Raw genomic sequence first — 17,995 nt, 5'->3', positions numbered from 1 at the left:
CAACACCGAGACCGGGGATAAAACCTGGGCGATGAGAGCACCGAATCCTAACCACTAAGTCACCAGGGTATTTGTGTAACATCTTGTTTCGCGAATGCAGCTGTCAACCCAAACATTGATGGCTTTATACCAGCTAGGGCCAATAGATTCTCTCTATTCCTGCTTCTACTTATATTACTGACATAGCTCTGCATTGTGTCCTTTGGCTACAAGAAAATATTGTCCAAACTTTGCCAGTCCTGCTGTTATCCCAAGTACCTTTCCAGACAAATAGTTTTACGAATATTTATTTCAAAGAAAATAAGATAAATTAGATCAAACATGTGCATAACATCCAAGCCATTAGAAATATTGGATTCAAAGCAGCAAATAGAAATTGATTCTATGATTGCACAAAAGAACTGGAACATACCATCACATTGAGTGAACACACTGCCTGTTTACATGTTCCTCAGTGAGAATTTCAATCTTCCTTGACTTTGTGGCATACGGGCACTGAAAGCAGCCTAGATTCAAAGAACATGTGAAGGTATGAACAAGGAGCAGGAGCAGGCCACTGAGCCATTCAAGACTGCTTTCCGCCATTCAATAAGTTCATGCCTGATCTGATTGTAACCTCCCACTGACCCCCCAATAACTTTTCACCCCCTTGTTGATCAATAATCTATCTAGCTCTGCCTTCGAAACATTCAAAGACTCTGCTTCCACTGCCTTTTGAGGAAGATACTTCCAAAGACTCACGACACTCTGAGAGAAAAAAAATTCTCTCACCTCTGTCTTAAATGAACGATCCCTTATTTTTAAACAAGAGGAAACATCCTCTCCACATTCACCCTGTCAAGGCCCCTCAGGACCTGAAAGATTTCGGTCAAGTTGCCTCTTAGCCTTCTGAACTCCAGCGGATACAAGCCGAGACTGTCCAGCCTTTCCTCATAAGACAACCTGACCATTCTTGGTATTAGTCTAGTAAACCTTCTCTGAACTACTTCTAACGCATTTACACCTTTCCTTAAATAAGGAGGCCAATAATCCACTCAATACTCCAGATATGGTCTCACCAGTGTCCTGTACAACTGAAGCATAATTTTCTTACCTCAATTCCCCTCATATTAAATGAAAACATTCTATTAGCTTTCCTAATTACTTGCTGTACCTAAATATTTCAGCTTTTTAAAAATTTCTTTCGGACCTTCTGAATCACATGACCTTCGCACATCCCAAACCTATACTCCATGTTCCATTCTTGTTGCCCTCATCTGTCCTAAATCTCTTTGCAGTCTATATACTCCCCTGTATCTTCCCCACAGCTTACATTTCCACCGCTTTCTCAGCTAAACTTTACCTACAGGCACCAGCAAGGACCGAACTCACAGCACCTGGTTTGCGAAATCAGTATTTTAACCACTGGGCTATGCCAATGTCTCTAGTATGTACAAAAGGGTCAATCCCGTCGTGCAACTTCTAAGCCAGCTGTTTTTCTCTGTACCATATACCATGAAGATACATAACGAAAGTGAATAAAGTTTGCGATGGTAAAAATGCATTTAACCGCTCAGGGAATTGAACCACAATGACACACGGCGAGGAACACACACAGACATAGACACCAATAGTAACAGAGGCCAAAGGAGAGACAAACATCCAAAAAGCAAGGATGTCACCAAATTGGCTCCATTTTTATTCCATTTGCAACTGCAATTTTGGTGAATGCCTGCAGATGAACGGAAATGAAAAATACACGGGATCATTTGAAAGATTCTTTAGTCCATTTCATAGATAACTAATTCTGTAAATTAAGCAAATTGATATAGGCAGTGACAAGGTATTGGAGGTGTTGGCAGGTTTAAAAGTGGACAAATATCCAGGTCCGGATGATTTGTGCCCCAGACTGCTGAGGGAGGCAAGGGAGGCGATCTCAGGGGCTCTGACCCAAATTTTAATTCCTCTCTGGCCACGGCGAAGGTGACAGAGGACTGGAGAACAGCTAATGAGGTTCCACTATTTAAGAAGGGTTGTGGAGATAAGCCATGGAACTACAGGCCAGTGAGCCTCACGTCAGTGGTAGGGAAACTATTGGAGAAAGTTCTGAAAGAGAGTATCTATCTCCACTTGGAGAGGCAAGGTTTGATCAGGGATAGTCAGCATGGCTTTGTCATAGGGAGGTCATGCCTAACAAATTTGATTAAATCTTTTGAGGAGGTGACCAGGTGTGTAGATGAGGGTAGTGCAGTTGATGTAGTTTATATGGATTTCAGCAAAGCCTTTGACAATGTCCCACATGGGAGATTTAGAAAGAAGGCAAATGCACATAGGATACAGGGTAATTTGATGAGGTGGATTCAAAATTGGCTTAGTTGAAGGAGGCAGAGGATGATGACAGAAGGTTACTTTAGTGACTGGAAGCCAGTGTCCAGTGGCGTACCACAGGGATCTGTGCTCGGTCCCCTATTATTTGTCATTTATATAACCGACATAGATGACTATGTGGGGGGCAGGATTAGTAAGTTTGCGGATGACACTAAGATTGGCCGGGTGGTTAACAGTGAGTTTGAGTGTCTTGGGCTGCAGGAAGATATAGACGGGATGGTCAAATGGACAGATAAGTGGTAGATGGAACTTAACCCTGAAAAGTGTGAGGTGATACACTTTGGAAGGAGTAATTTGACAAGGAAGTATTCAATGAGCGGCATGGCACTAGGAAGTTCTGAGGAACAAAGGGACCTTGGCGTGTGTGTCCATAGATCTCTGAAGGTGGAGGGGCATGTTAGTGGAGTGGTGAAAAAGGCATATGGGACACTTGCCCACTTGCTTTTATCAATCGAGGCATAGATTACAAAAGTAGGGAGGTCATGTTGGAGTTGTATAGAACCTTAGTGAGGCCACAGCTGGAGTACTGTGTGCAGTTCTGGTCGCCACATTATAGGAAGGATGTGATTGCACTGGAGAGGGTGCACAGGAGTTTCACCAGGATGTTGCCTGGGATGAAACATTTAAGTTATGAAGAGGGGTTGGATAGGCTTGGGTTGTTTTCACTGGAGCAGAGAAGACTGAGGGGCGACCTGATCGAGGTGTACAAGATTATGAGGGGCATGGACAGGGTGGATAGGGAGCAGCTGTTCCCCTCAGTTGAAGTGTCAGACACAAGGGGACATAAGTTCAAGGTGAGGGGCAGGAGTTTTAGGGAGGATGTGAGGAAAAACGTTTTTACCCAGAGGGTGGTGACGGTCTGGAATGCACTGCCTGGGAGGGTGGTGGAGGCAGGTTGCTTCACATCCTTTAAAAAGTACCTGGGTGAGCACTTGGCACGTCATAACATTCAAGGCTATGGGCCAAGTGCTGGTAAATGGGATTAGGTAGGTAGATCCGGTGTTTCTCACGTGTCGGTGCAGACTCGATGGGCTGAAGGGCCTCTTCTGCACTATGTGATTCTGTGATTCTGTGAACTCATTCCTAAAACAGGAACAGTGAGAAATGTAGTTTGGTAGTATTTGGACCTACATCAGGAAAAGGTAAAGGATTTCCAACCCATTTACTGAGCAACTCAGCTCTGTACTCAGGCGCTATGTGCCTCTTAATGCTCTGTACACAAAATCAGAGAATGGCTATAGCAGAGGATGAAGACGTGGCCCCACCTACTCCTGGTTGCCCTGCAATTCCTACTGCCTCTTTTCGATCTTTGCGCCAGAATGGAGCACTGTACTTGTCCCGAGCACACACTGAAGGATTTGGCTAAATTGACTGAAAATATGAACTGTCTGAAACTCTGTCAGCACTGGGATTCAAACCCCACGCCTCCATAGAAACTGGAGCTTAAATCCAGCGCCTTCAGCCGCTCGGCTTCGCCACCACGATCAATTCCGAAATTGTCGTTGCCTTGGCAGAAAATTTCAATCATCCTCCACTTTGTAGCATATGGGGACTCGGTAACAAAACAGTCTCCACTGAAAAAAACATACAGAAAGAAACAATTTCCTCTTGCATCTTTCCAACCTGCTTTTTCTCTCTGAACCTTCTTAATATGAATCTACACAACTAGTGTGAATGAAGTTTGCGATGGTAAAACTGTGTTCACCCCCTCGTGGAACCGAACTGCATTGATACATTCCTAATCCAAACCACTCGCTGTGCAACACAGAAGCCCTTTTAAAATTGCAGAATTTATTTTCTGTTTCCTCTCCTCTCCGACCAAAATGAATCACTTCACACTTCCTCCCATCAAATTTCAGCTGCCACTTGTCCATCCAAACGGATTTGTTGAAGAGCCCCAAGGAGAACCGACTCAAACTGGAAATGAAAGAGTGAGAATGAAAAAAGAAGAGAAGTGACGGGTTTTGTAGATCCCGGGGGAAAGGGACTCCGGGATCAGTTCATTGTGACAGTTCACACAGCAACAAGAAAACAACATTCCCTGATGAGGGCCAAACCCGGGTGGCAGGAGTGGGAGCGCCGAATAACAGCGTGTTTAGTTAAAACACAGAAAACTTGTTCAGCCAATAACAGCATCGAGTGTGTTGGACATGAACATGAAGTGAACAGTGAGGGGAAATAGTGCCACAAGCTGCGGATGTACAACTTTCAATTTCCAAACCCACCAACAGAATCAATGTGGCTCCTCTGAAACTTTCAAGGCAAATATTGATCCTTTATAAGGTGCTTTTCCCAGAACTATACACACTCCTCCTGGTGTGACCTAACCAGAGCTTTGTCTAGCTGCAGCAAACCTTTCCCTCTTTTCTATAACAGCCTCTGTAACAGGTTGTATAGCAAGGGGAATTAGATTGTACAGAGCGACTGAGAAAAATGAGGACATGCTTGATCTGAATAAACTTTTTTTGAAAGTTCGTTATGAAATCAGCCGCATAAATACATTTTTTGGTTCAAAAACTATATGAAAATCTCGAGTCCAACTCTTCATGTCATTGGGCCAGGGAAACTTTGTTCATGATGACACAGTGCGCATGGGCACTGCAGGAACTCCTGCACCTCTTTCAATATTGTTTCTCTTCACTCAGAGTTTTCAAAAGGGAGTTGGACAATGACTTGAAAGCGATAAAAACCAAGGTTATGGAAAGCTCTTTGTAAAATGCTATCATAGACACGATGGGCCGAATTGTCTCCTAATGTGCTGTGTAATTTTATGATGACACTGTTGGATCAGCCTGACTCCAGCATTCCTATTTATAACAGCTGAATCCATTTCTTCAAAACAAAGACCCAAAGTGCTGCTGCATGACTGCGCAGGTTAACATTGTGGACAGGTCCATTGTGATCTCAGTGTGTCGTTTCTGTAGTGTAGTGATTATCATGTGCACCTAACACACAGAAAGTCCCTCATTCGAAACTAGGCAAAAAAGAAGCTTTGCCAAAAGCCGTTTGTTAAGTGTGAAGGGAAGTTCGCTAATTTACCTGTGTTATGAAAGACAGCATCATACAGCCACGTGACACCTCTTGTCGAGGTGAATAACATCCAACAAAATAAAAACAGCCGCCATTCCACCACACATGGACCACTGGAAGTTATTAAACATTTTCAACTGTCACTCAGCAGGCCGATTAGCAGTTTGTGCAGTCAACAAAAAAGGATTATTGATGCAGATTAACATACTTACTCCCCGTCTCAAAGATTGTCTAACAGCAATGTGTGCTCCTGAAGATAGGTGCAAGGTTAACTGAAACTGAGGAAATGGCAGACATGCTGCAGAATCACTTTGCATCGGTCTTCAGAATAGAGGAAGAGGAAAAACTACCAGGGTGCCGAGGAAATCGAGACTCAGTGTAGGTCTGGTGACACCCCTCCTTTCCTATTCAGTGGGGAAAGAAGAGACATGACGGGATTTAGGCACCAGAATGTAAAAGGTGCCATGAGCCTATTTTAAAGAAGAGCAGAGGAGTTCTCCCCTCTGTCCTGGTCAATGTTTATCCCTCAATCAACTGTTTCCATGTGTCCACAAAAAATGTCCCACCCTTTTGTATGGAAGAAGGAAACTTTTGAGAACAATTGCTAATGTGGTAGCGATGATCTGAAGTTTTAAGTGGGTACCTTGGCAGATTGCTTTGCATCAGTTTCTAAAGTGCAATTGTTCAGTATTTGGCTATTTGGTTGGTGGTTCGAGCCCATCCACCAGTGGAGTTTTCACTTCAGCATTCATTCCCCCACAGCTCTGGGTTGCCAGGGTCCACTTTACCTGCAAGAAAATATTTCACAATCGAGGCAAGTGTTTCTGTTATTTAGTGAATTCCCACGCAAGCAATTTTTTGTCATGTATATTTAAGACAAGTTTAATGAGAAAACGAGTAGACCAACCATGTACCCATATCTAACCCATTGGAAATCTATGAAGTCATTGGATTCAAACAAACCCATTCACTCCTCCTCCTCCAGCACCACAGTGAGTGGGACAGGGAAAAGCAAAAAAGCAGCAATATTCCGGCCCCACACTCTCCAATCACCCGCTGCCAGCAGAAAGCGGCGACGGCAGCTGCAATCAACAGGTGCATGGCCATCCCTGAGACGCAAGATACTCCAATCCAGGCTAAACCTCCCAATACACCGATCACAGGCTCAGGGAAACACAGGTAGATTATATCCCGGTCACTAAACCTCCGAGCATCATTTACAGAATACCCGAGTGAGTGGGTCACAAATAAAAACAATGACAACTTTCTAAATCTTTTCACTGCAAAATTGCTCCCTTTTGTTTAGAAGCTGACTGTGGTGGATCTGAAAATGAGAACCATGGGATTTGTGTTACCGACTGACCTATTTTCCATTGTTTGTCCATCAGGTTTGCAACTCAATTTGTGTTGGAGATTGAAGGGAATCTGATTTCAAAATGTGGTTATAAAGCAGGTAAATATTAAATCCAGGAACAAATCCTGAGGAAAATGGATCACAATGTTGGGAAGGAGGTGCAGCTGAGAAGCAGAAGCTGTGAATAATGTTATTGATGATTGATGGGAAAGCATTGGACCCTTGGGCTTCTGGTGGTCAATTCCCTTCTCTACCATTGCATTCAGACAGTTATCTCACTGTGATAAGGGATATGGACATGTCATCAACACATGTCCTGCTAGCTCAGTCGGTGGAGTTTGTGATCTTGAAACTTCCTCGGTTTGAGCCATTCCTCCAAGGTATCATGAGACTCAAAGTAAGTCATTCTCCAGCTCGCTATCATTCACATCACAATTGCTGGTTTATGAGTTAAAACTGCCCCCAGCTTCACTGGAAGCACGGCAGACATGTGGCCTAGCGTACAATGAATGATGGTATTTGAAGTGGCAATTTCCAGTCAAGCCGCTGTACCAGCAAAACTGCTCAGAGTCAGAGGATTAGCATAAACCTGGGGAACTGAGAGAAGTGGGTGCAGTTCAAACACAATCCAGATGAGAAAGATCAGATTTATATGGTTAGGGGAAAGTATTGGAAAACTCCTGCTGAACCTTTTTCACATCAAAATGAGTGAGGAGGAAAGATTGGATAGGATGGGTCTGTTTTCTTTGGAACAGAGGAAGCAAAGAAGATTTAATTGAGGAATATAAAATTATAAGGATCGAGATGGAGAGGATAGGAAGGACATATTTCCATAAGCAGGGCCATCAATAACCAGAGACATAGAATTAGAAAGAAACAAACCCTCACATTTATAAAGCACCTTTCATCACCACCGGAATCCCAAAGGGCCTTTTAGACAATGATGATACTTTCGAAATGTATTCATTGTTGTAATGGAGGAAATGGAGCAAACTCCCACAAACAGCTGCATAATGATGACCAGATAGCCTGTTCTTGTGGTGCTGATTGAGGGATAAATATCGGACAGGACACGGAACACTGTTCTTTGTCAAAATTGTGATTTGAGATCTTGTACAATTAGCTGAAAAGGCAGACGAGGCCTCAGTTTAATGTCTCATCAATAAGACTTAATACACTCGAAAGTGGGGGACTCCCTCTGTATTGCACTGGACGCTCGGCCCAGGCTGTTATGTTCATGGCCGACAATGGCATTTGAGCTCACAATTTTATAAGTGAGAATGAAGAGCGGTACCAGCTGACCCATGGCAGACTAAACAATTCAAATTAACGTATCTCGGGTTAAGAATTAGAGAAAAGCTGTAGAGCAATTTATTTCGCACAGAGGGTGGTGGGGGTCTGGAGCTCACTGCCAAAGCTGATTTTAGAGGCAGAAACCCCCTTTGACGCAGGGGAAATAACACATGGAAAAACATTTGCGGTGCCGTAACCTACAAGGCTATGGAGCAAGAGCCAAAACATGGGATTAGGCTGGATTGTTCCTTTTGTGCTGGCATGGACATGATGGATCGAATGGTCTCCTTCTGGATCGTAAATATTTCCGTTTCATTGTTTCAATGCTTCAATTGATTATTTTCTTTTCCCTATGTCAGTTGTGTGTTTGCTCAATGAAATATTTCCATAAGGCAATGGAGAGAAGGATTCAGTTTTCAATGTGGAGCAGAAGAGAAATAGATCAACAGAGAAACAACACATTTCCAATCAGAGCATAAATAGGTCACAGATACAGAATGGCTCTCCCATCTTTAGTTTCTTCACTAAACCCATTCCCATTCCATTCCATTAGCATTGCTTTTGCTTGGCATCCTCATCCCTGGTGTTATTTATTCTCTTCTGCCTTTCACCCAATCACAAAACTTATCTCCTGCTATAACGTCTTTAATAATAGCTTCTAACATTTCCCTTAACATCTGTCAAGGTCACTATAGTATTCTGAAAGGGAAATCATGTTTAGCCAATTTATTGGCGTTCTTTGAAGAAGTCACATGTGCTGTGGATAATGGGGAACCGGTGGATGTACTGTACTTAGATTTCCAGAAGGCATTTGATAAGGTGCCACATCAAAGGTGATTGATGAAAATAAAAGCTCATGGTGGAGGGTGTAACATATTGACATGGATAGACGATTAGCATGAATGGATCATTTTCTCGTTGGCAAGATGTAATGAGTGGTGTGCCTCAGTAATCAGAGCCGCGCCTCAATTTTTTACAATTTTTAAAAATGACTTGAATGAAGGGACCGAATAATCGTTGCTAAATTTGCTGATGACACAAAGAAAAGTAGGAAAGTAAGGTATGAAGAGGACATAAGGAGGCTAAAAAGGGATATAGACAGGTTATATGAGTGAGCAAACATCTGGCAAATTGAGTATAACGTGGGCAAATGTGAAATTGCCAAATTTTGGCAGGAGGAATAAAAAGGCAGCTTATTACCTAAATGGTGAGAGATTGCAGAGCTCTGAGATGCAGATGGGTCGTGCTGTCCGAGTGCATGAATAACAAAAGGTACAGCAAGTAATTAGGAAAGCTAATAGAATGTTATCGTTCATTGTGAGGGGAACTGAATACAAAAGTTGGGATGCTACGCTGCAGTTATCAGGGCAGTGGTGAGACCATATCTAGAATACTGTGTACAGTACTGTTCCCCTTATTTAAGAATGGATGTAAATGCGTTGGAATCAGTTCAGAAAAAGTTTACTAGGCTAATATTTGGAATGGGCCGATTGTCTTTTGAGGAAAGGGTGGACAGGCTAAGCTTGTAGCTGCTGGAATTTGGAAGAGTAAGAAGCAACTTGTTTGATACATATAAGATCCTGAGGGGTCTTGAGAAGGTGGGCGTGAAAAGGATGTTTCCTCTTGTGGGAGAATCTTGAATTAGGTGTCACTGTTTAAAAATAATGGTCGCTCATTTAAAATAGAGATGAAAAGTTTTTTTTTTCTCTCTCATAGGGCCATGAGCTTTGGAACATCTTTTCCCGAAAAAGCGATGGAAGCAGAGTCTTTAAACATTTTTTTTTTTGAAACAGAAGTAGATAGATTCTTGATGAGCAAGGGAGTGAAAGGATATCAGGGGTAGGCAGGAATGCGGAATTGAGGTTACAATCAGATTAGCCATGATCTTGTTGAATGGCAGAACAGCCTTGAGGGGCCGAGTAGCCTACTCCTGCTCCTAATTTGTATGTTTCTATGTTCTTATGTTTATATGTTCTTTCCCTCTCCTCCTTTCCCTGTCTGTGTACTTTCTTGAATTTTATAATACCTTTCTTTTTCTAGCTCATTTGAAATTTCATGAACCTGAAGCATTCACAGTGGAGAGGGAAACAGGATGAATGGTTCAGCTCGCTGACCTTTTATCCAAACTGGAAGAATTTAGGGATTCAATAATTTAGCAGCAAGTACAGAGTCAGAAGAAAGAGAAGGGGAGAGTAGGGAAGAACAAACGGCCTTGTGATAGGATGGAAGGCTGGAGTGATTAAATGACAAAGGGGATGATGATTCAAGGCAAAATTGGGTAATAATGAGACAAGTAAATCAACTAATGTGGCAAATGAAGAAACAAAAAACACGTCCAGAGGGGGGTCAAATGGTAACAGCAGAACCATTACCAGCACCTACTGTCCGAAAAACTTGGAGTGTGGTTATGATCTGAAATTGTTGAAATGACTATTGAGTCCATAAGGTTGTAAAGTGTCTGATCAAAGATGAGCTGCTGTTCCTCGAGCTTCCATTGAGCTTCAATGAGCTTCCATTGAGCAGAGGGAGACCATACGACCATCTGAACCTGCTCCACCATTAAATGATCTTGCAGCTCAACTTCACTTTCTCACCCTATTGAATCGCTTAGTATGCAAAAAATCATGGATTTGTATTTGAATATGCTCAAGACCAACAGTGATAGGTTCAATTCATTTTCATCTCGAAAATGCACAAAGTGCACATGAATTAGAACTGCTCCCTATCACTGCTCGGCAATAATATTAACAACTTAATCTGGCCTCGTGTCACCGAACTGAAATCCTGCTATTCTCAGATACGCTGTTCTTAATGTCATACTTGATGGATAAACAGCCCACTGTTTCACTACAAGGCAACTTTGTAGATGCTTCATAGTGTTACAGACTAGCTCATTGGATCTGCTCACTCCATCCCATCTTATGGGGAAAATGAATAAAATACAGAAACATACAGAGATTTGTGGGCAGTGGTGAGTTCGCTGCTCAGATTAGCTCACGTCTCCATATTAGAAGCGATGAAAGAAAAATTTATTGGACTAACGCTACAACTGAAAGGTTATACCTATCAAGAAATATTGAACAGGCTGGAGATGTTTAATGTGGAAACGTGAGTGATGGGTGACTTGATTGAGGAATTTAAGATCACATAAGTGTTCTACAGGCTAGACAGCTGGAAGATGTTTCCAGTTTTACAAGGACGAAAATAAATATAACTTAGTAATGAATCTAATGTGCAGTTCAAAAGAAACTTCCTTAACCAGAGATAAAAACGGAAAATACTGGAAATACTCAGCATATCTGGCAGTATATGGGGAATGAGAAACAGGCTCAACGTCCATGTAATGATGCAGTGCCGTTCTAATGAAAAGTCATCGACCTGAAATGTAAACTATGTCTCCCTTTCCACAAACACAGCAGATCTACTGAATGTTTCGATTCAACAATATCGACTCTCAATGGCTGGGTTTTTACCCAGCATTCTCGGCGGGGAAGAATGTGTCCTAAAATCAAAAAAACTACTGCGGATGCTGGAAATCCAAAACAAAAACAGAATTACCTGGAAAAACTCAGCAGGTCTGGCAGCATCGGTGGAGAAGAAAAGAGTCGACGTTTCGAGTCCTCATGACCCTTCAACAGAACAGAACAACAGTTCTGTTGAAGGGTCGTGAGGACTCGAAACGTCGACTCTTTTCTTCTCCACCGATGCTGCCAGACCTGCTGAGTTTTTCCAGGTAAGAATGTGTCCTATCCAGACTACAGGGAGCTTGCTGCGCAGGCGTACTACCCAGATGGAAGTTGAGCATGCGCAATGCGGTCCCCGACTGGGGCATGCACAGTGCGGGTTGTGCCTGGACTAAGACGGAGAAGGGAGAAACAATCGACTGCGGTCGAGTAATGGAGCCGCTGGATGGGTGGAGAGGATTAAAGCCAGCGGAGTGGGCGGGAAGGCTTCATAAACACCCGGTGAATACCTGTAAACCCTACTACGAAGCTACCGATCCTGCGTTTGCACAGGATGGGGCGACAGTTGTTGGCCTGCTCTGGGTCTTAGGCCCGAGTTAACGGCCGCCATCTTTACCAGGGGCGAGATGCGGCAGGGCGCATGCGCTGTCATCCCTATCCCTGTCAGCAGGAGGGAATGTTGTGAATATCGATAACAAAAACAAAATAGCCGGAAAAACTCAGCAGGTCTGACAGCATCTGCGGAGAGGAACACAGTTAACGTTTCGAGTCCGTATGACTCTTAAACAGAACTAAGGAAATAGAGAAATGAGGTGAAATATAAGCTGGTTTAAGTGGGGGGCGGGGGGGGGGGGGGGGCGGAGTGTAGAGCTGGATAGAGGGCCAGTGATAGGTGGAGATAACCAAAAGATGTCATTCGACAAAAGGACAAAGAGGTGTTGAAGCTGGTGATATTATCTAAGGAACGTGATAATAAAGGTACAGATAGCCCGGGTGGGGTGGGGGGAAGGGATCGAAAAAGGCAGCGATAAAACAATGGATGGAAATACATTTTAAAATAATGGAAATAGGTGGGAAAAGAAAAACTATATAAATTATTGGAAGAAAGGGGGGTCGGAAAGGGGGTGGAGATGAAAGAGAGAGTTCATTATCTAAAATTGTTGAACTCAATATTCAGTCCGGAAGGCTGTAAAGTGCCTAGTCGGAAGATGAGGTGCTTTTCCTCCAGTTTGCGTTGAGCTTAAACCAGCTTATATTTCACCTCTTTTCTATTTGTCCTTAGTTCTGTTGAAGAGTCATACGGACTCGAAACGTTAACTGTGCTCCTCTCCGCAGATGATGTCAGACCTGCTGAGTTTTTCCAGGTATTTTTATTTTTATTTTGAATTTCCAGCATCTGCAGTTTTTTGCTTTTATCTTTGTGAATTTCTATACTGGACTGACAGGGATGGATTTTGGAAACTCCTTTTACAAGGGGTGAGAAGAGGTGAATTTCCACACAGCAAACTCAAACGAAGAGTAATGTTCGTCTCTTCTAAATTTCTATCCTGAACTGACAATAAAGGTCTTTGTAAATTTGTTTTACAGGGTTATCAGAAGTGGAGGATTGACAGACGGGAAACTCAAACCAAACGTCACATCCAGATCTGACAGAGTCACTTGATTCATCAGGACCTGAATCAGCATCTAAATGTGGAATGGAAAAGGTTTGTCTGTTCTGTCTGTGTAAAAGCACCATGATGCACAAACCCTGGTTAGACCACACCTAGATAATATGTTCAGTTTTGTGCAACAAACCTAAGGAAGGATAGAATGATTGCGGAGAGAGTGTAGCACAGATTTACCTGAGTGATACCTGAACTCCAAGGGTTTAATTACAAAATCATCACAGGAAAGACCCATAGAGCCATTGTGACACAGAGGAGGCCATTTGGCCCATTGTGCCCATGCCAGCTCTCCAGAGCAACCCAATGAGACCTATTCCCCTGCTCCACGTCCCCGTATCCTTGCAAGTTTATTTCCTTCAAGTGCCTATTCTCCATCACATCCCCCTCTATCTATTACCCAAAAACTTAAACCTGTGCCCCCTAGTCCTTGTTCAATTAACTGATGGGAACAGATTTTCTTTGTCCATCTTATCTAAAGCTCTACCAATCTGCCCTCACCTCTTTGCTAGAACCATTCGGTTAAATTTCCTCTGCACCTTCTCAAGGACCTTTACATCTTTCTTGAAGTGTGGTGATCAGACTGGACACAAATACTCAGGTTGTGGCCAACCAGAGCCTAACAAAGATTCAGCATAACTTCCTTGCTTTTGTACTCAATAGCTCTATTTATGAAGCCCAAGATTCCAAATACCTTGCTAACTGCTCTCTTAATCTATCCTGTCACCCTCAAAAAATCTCTGCACATAAAGGGCCAGATCCCTCTGACTCTACACAATGTTTAGACCTGTGCCATGAGGCTGCTATTGTCTTTCTCTTCCTGTCAAAATCCATCACCTCGCTGTGAGGATTGTAATCGCTGGAATTTAGAAGATTACGAGGTGATTTGATTAAAGTTTTCGGGATATTAATTGGAACTGACAGGGTAGATAGAGAGAAACTATATCCACTGGTTGGGGAATCTAGGACGAGTGGGTGGAGGCTAAACATAGAATCAGGTTCCAGCACCTTTTCAGGTAGAGAGTTCCAGATCCTGACAACTCTCTGTTGGTGCAGAAACTGCTGAACTTGATGTTAAGCTTGATGTGGTGTCTTTGATGAATGGACAACAGGAGACTCAGGCACAGGTTACAATCGTTTATTCGAGCAATTGCAAGGAGGGCACCATCTCAATACAGCTTGAGACAGTAATCTGCTAAACTACAAGTATTCAACATATTTATACATTATTGGTCACGTAGAAGAACAATTTCCAGATTCCGATCTTGTCAACATATAGGTTTACATTAAACAGACAGGTCTCTGGTACAAAGGTAACCTTACTTTCACCCAGGCAGAGACCTGCCTTCCTATCTAAGCTGGGACCATCTGTCCTTCCCCCACCTGTTGAAGAGCACACTTAATCTATGTTATTGCCATCCTCTGACTATAGTTAACTCCCAGGACCTTGCTGGTGATTGCAAACCCTGAGGGTGTACAAAGTTCAGCATTCTCTCTGTCCCAGCCTGAACTTTAAATGTTAACTACTTAGCAATTGTGGTTTTGCATGCTGGGATATTTTAAGTCAAGTCCCTTGACCATTACTGTATTCCTTTATTTCTCCCTAACAAGCTCTAAAGGTTGTAAAGTGCAGAATCGAAAGATGAGCTGCTGTTCCTTGAGCTCCCTTTGAGCTTCATTGGAACAGTTCTGGAGGCCGGGATCAGAGTGAGAGTGGGGTGGAGAATTAAAATGACAAGTGACTGGAAGCTCAGGGTCAAGCTCACAGACTGAACAGAGGTCGTTCCACAAGTGATCACCCAATCTGTTTTTCATCTTCTCAGTTTAGAGCAGGCCAGATCATGAGCAGTTAATACAGTAACTCAGCTGCAAGAAGTACAAGTAAATCACTGTTCATTTCATCCCACAAAATCTCAAACATAACCTGATGAAATATACTTTATTTGGAGAGGAGAGGATACAAAGTAAAGCAAACAGACTGCCAGAATATTAAATTTCACCCTAGCCATAAAGATTGTTAACATCAGCAGAAATAAACCCCAATGTCAAAATCAACATGGTTCAGCCCTCAGTGTGATTACCATCAGCAATAACAGCAGAATCCAACTCCTGCTGTCACTTGTCAACTCACTGGTTGGCCTGCAGGTTGGATGAATGAGTGAAGCTCTTTTCACACACAGAGTGGGTGAACAGCCGCTCCCCAGTGTGAACTCGCTGGCATTTCAGCAGATCCCTTGTGCTTTTCAAGCTCATCTCGCAGCCAGAATATTACAGTCTCTCATAAGTGTGCACTCCCTGGTGTGACTGAAGGTGTGATAAAATCCTTTCCCACGTTCAGTGCAGGTGAACAGCCTGTCCCCTGTGTGACTGTGGCATTGAGTTTCCAGATCCCAGTCACAGAGGTCTACAGCACAAAAAAAGCACAGAATTAGGTCCAGCAGTGCGCCATCCCTTGTTGGACCCTCTACATATTGACCTAAAAAGTTCTCCTGCACATATTTCAAGAAATCCACTCCATCCAAGCCCTTAACATTATGCCTATCCCAATTAATGTTGGGAATGTTGAAAACACCTAATATAATTACCCTATTGTTATTGTTTTTACACGTCTCCACAAATTGTGCACATATTTGCTCCTCAATTTCCAACTGACTATCTGGGGGTCTATAATAAACACCTAACAATGTGGCTGCCCCTTTTTTATTTCTAAGCTCTACCCACAAGGCTTCATTTGATGCCCCCTCGAAGATATCATCTCTCTTTACTGCAGTAACTGACTCCTTAATGTGGGGATCTTGAAAGGAATTCAATTATCTGTCATGTGGTATATATAAATGATTCAGACTTGAATGTAGGAGGGTTGATCAGTTGCGGATGAGACGAAAATTGGTGGGGTGGTAAATAGTGAGGAGGATAGCCTGAGATTACAGGAGGATGTAGACGGGCTGGTCAGATGGGCTGATCAGTGGCAAATGGAATTTAACCTGGATAAGTGTGAGGTGATGCACTTGGGCAGGACAAACAAGGCACGGGAATACACGATGAATAGTAGGACCCTGGGAAGTACCGAGGATCAGGGGACCTTGGTGTGCATGTCCACCAGTCCCTTAAGATAGCGGGACAGATAGATAAGGTGGTTAAGAAGGCATATGGGATACTTTATTAGCTGAGGCATAGAATATAAGAGCAGGGAGGTTATGCTGGAACTGTATAAAATGCTGGTTAGGCCACAGCTAGAGTATTGTGTGCAGTTCTAGAATCCACTTTCCACTTTATAGGAAGGATGTGATTGCACTGGAGAGAGTGCAGAGGAGATTTACCAGGATGTTGCCTGGGCTGGGGAGTTTTAGTTATGAAGAGAGATTGGATAGACTGGGGTTATTTTCCCTGGAGCAGAGGAGATTTAGGGGGGACGTGATTGAGGCATATAAAATTGTGAAGGGCATAGATAGGGTAGACAGGAATGAACTTTTCCCCATGATGGAGGGATCAATAACCAGGGTGCATAGATTTAAGGTAAGGGGCAGGAGGTTTAGAGGGGATGTGAAGAAAAACTTTTTCACCCAAAGGGTGGTGGTTATCTGGAACTCGCTGCCTGAAAGGCTGGTAGCGGCAGAAAACCTCGTAACATTTAAGAAGTATTTGGATGTGCACTTGCGATGCTATGGCATACAAGGCTATGTGCCTAGTGCTGGAAAATGGGATTAGAATAGTGGGATAACGGGTAATTTGATAAGATGGATTCAAAATTGGCTTAGTTGTAGGAGACAGAGGGTGATGACAGAAGGATGCTTTAGTGACTGGAAGCCAGTGTTCAGTGGAGTACCACAGGGGTCTGTGCTGTGTCCCCTATTATTCGTCATTTATACAAACAACATAGATGATTATGTGGGGGTTAGGATTAGTAAGTTTGCGGATGACACAAAGATTGGCCAGGTGGTTAACAGTGAGATTGAGTGTCTTGGGCTACAGGAAGATATAGACGGGATGGTCAAATGGGCAGATAAGTGGCAGATGGAATTTAACCCTGAAAAGTGTGAGGTGATACACTTTGGAAGGAGTAATTTGACAAGGAAGTATTCAATGAACGGCATGACACTAGGAAGTTCTGAGGAACAAAAGGACCTTGGCATGTGTGTCCATAGATCTCTGAAGGTGGAGGGGCATGTTAGTGGGGTTGTGAAAAAGGTATATGGGACACTTGCCTTTATCAATCGAGGCACAGATTACAGAAGTAGGGAGGCCATGTTGGAGTTATATAGAACCTTGGTGAGGCCACATCTGGAGTACTGTGTGCAGCTCTGGTCACAACATTATAGGAAGGATGTGATTGCACTGGAGGGGGTGCAGAAGAGATTCACCAGGATGTTGCCTGGAATGAAACATTTAAGTTATGAAGAGAGGTTGGATAGACTTGGGTTGTTTTCCTTGGAGAAGAGAAGACTGAGGGGCGACCTGATCGAGGTGTCCAAGATTATGGGGGGGCATGGACAGGGTGGATAGGGAGCAGCTGTTCCCCTTAGTTGAAGGATCAGTCACGAGGGGACACAAGTTCAAGGTGAGGGGCAGGAGGTTTAGGGGGATGTGAGGAAAAGCTTTTTTACCCAGAGGGTGGTGACGGTCTGGAATGCGCTGCCTGGGAGGGTGGTGGAGGCGGGTTGCCTCACATCCTTTAAAAAGTACCTGGATGAGCACTTGGCACGTCATAACATTCAAGGTTATGGGCCAAGTGCTGGTAAATGGGATTAGGTATGTAGGTCAGGTGTTTCTCACGTGTTGGTGCAGACTTTATGGGCCGAAGGGCCTCTTGTGCACTGTGAGTC

General features: G+C 43.4%; 2 protein-coding genes across 5 annotated transcripts in view; one reads left to right on the top strand and one right to left on the bottom strand.

Moving 5' to 3' along the window:
- The window catches only part of LOC144697113 (uncharacterized), a 425,270-nt gene that overhangs the window by 168,582 nt on the left and 238,693 nt on the right, over positions 1-17,995 (bottom strand). The gene's annotated exons all lie outside the window — the stretch shown is intronic.
- The window catches only part of LOC144697157 (uncharacterized), a 64,315-nt gene continuing 58,183 nt past the window's right edge, over positions 11,864-17,995 (top strand). For all 4 annotated transcript variants that reach the window (XR_013580308.1, XR_013580309.1, XM_078569006.1 and 1 more), the window contains exons 1-2: positions 11,864-12,009; positions 13,096-13,214. The gene's annotated coding sequence lies outside the window, so the exon portion shown is untranslated. The remainder of the gene's footprint in view (positions 12,010-13,095; positions 13,215-17,995) is intronic.

The sequence above is a fragment of the Cetorhinus maximus genome, chromosome 23 (assembly GCF_964194155.1).
Source record: "Cetorhinus maximus chromosome 23, sCetMax3.hap1.1, whole genome shotgun sequence".
Taxonomy (NCBI): domain Eukaryota; kingdom Metazoa; phylum Chordata; class Chondrichthyes; order Lamniformes; family Cetorhinidae; genus Cetorhinus; species Cetorhinus maximus.
The sequence above is the reverse complement of the archived record's forward strand: the minus strand, read 5'-3'. Positions and strand labels throughout refer to the sequence as shown.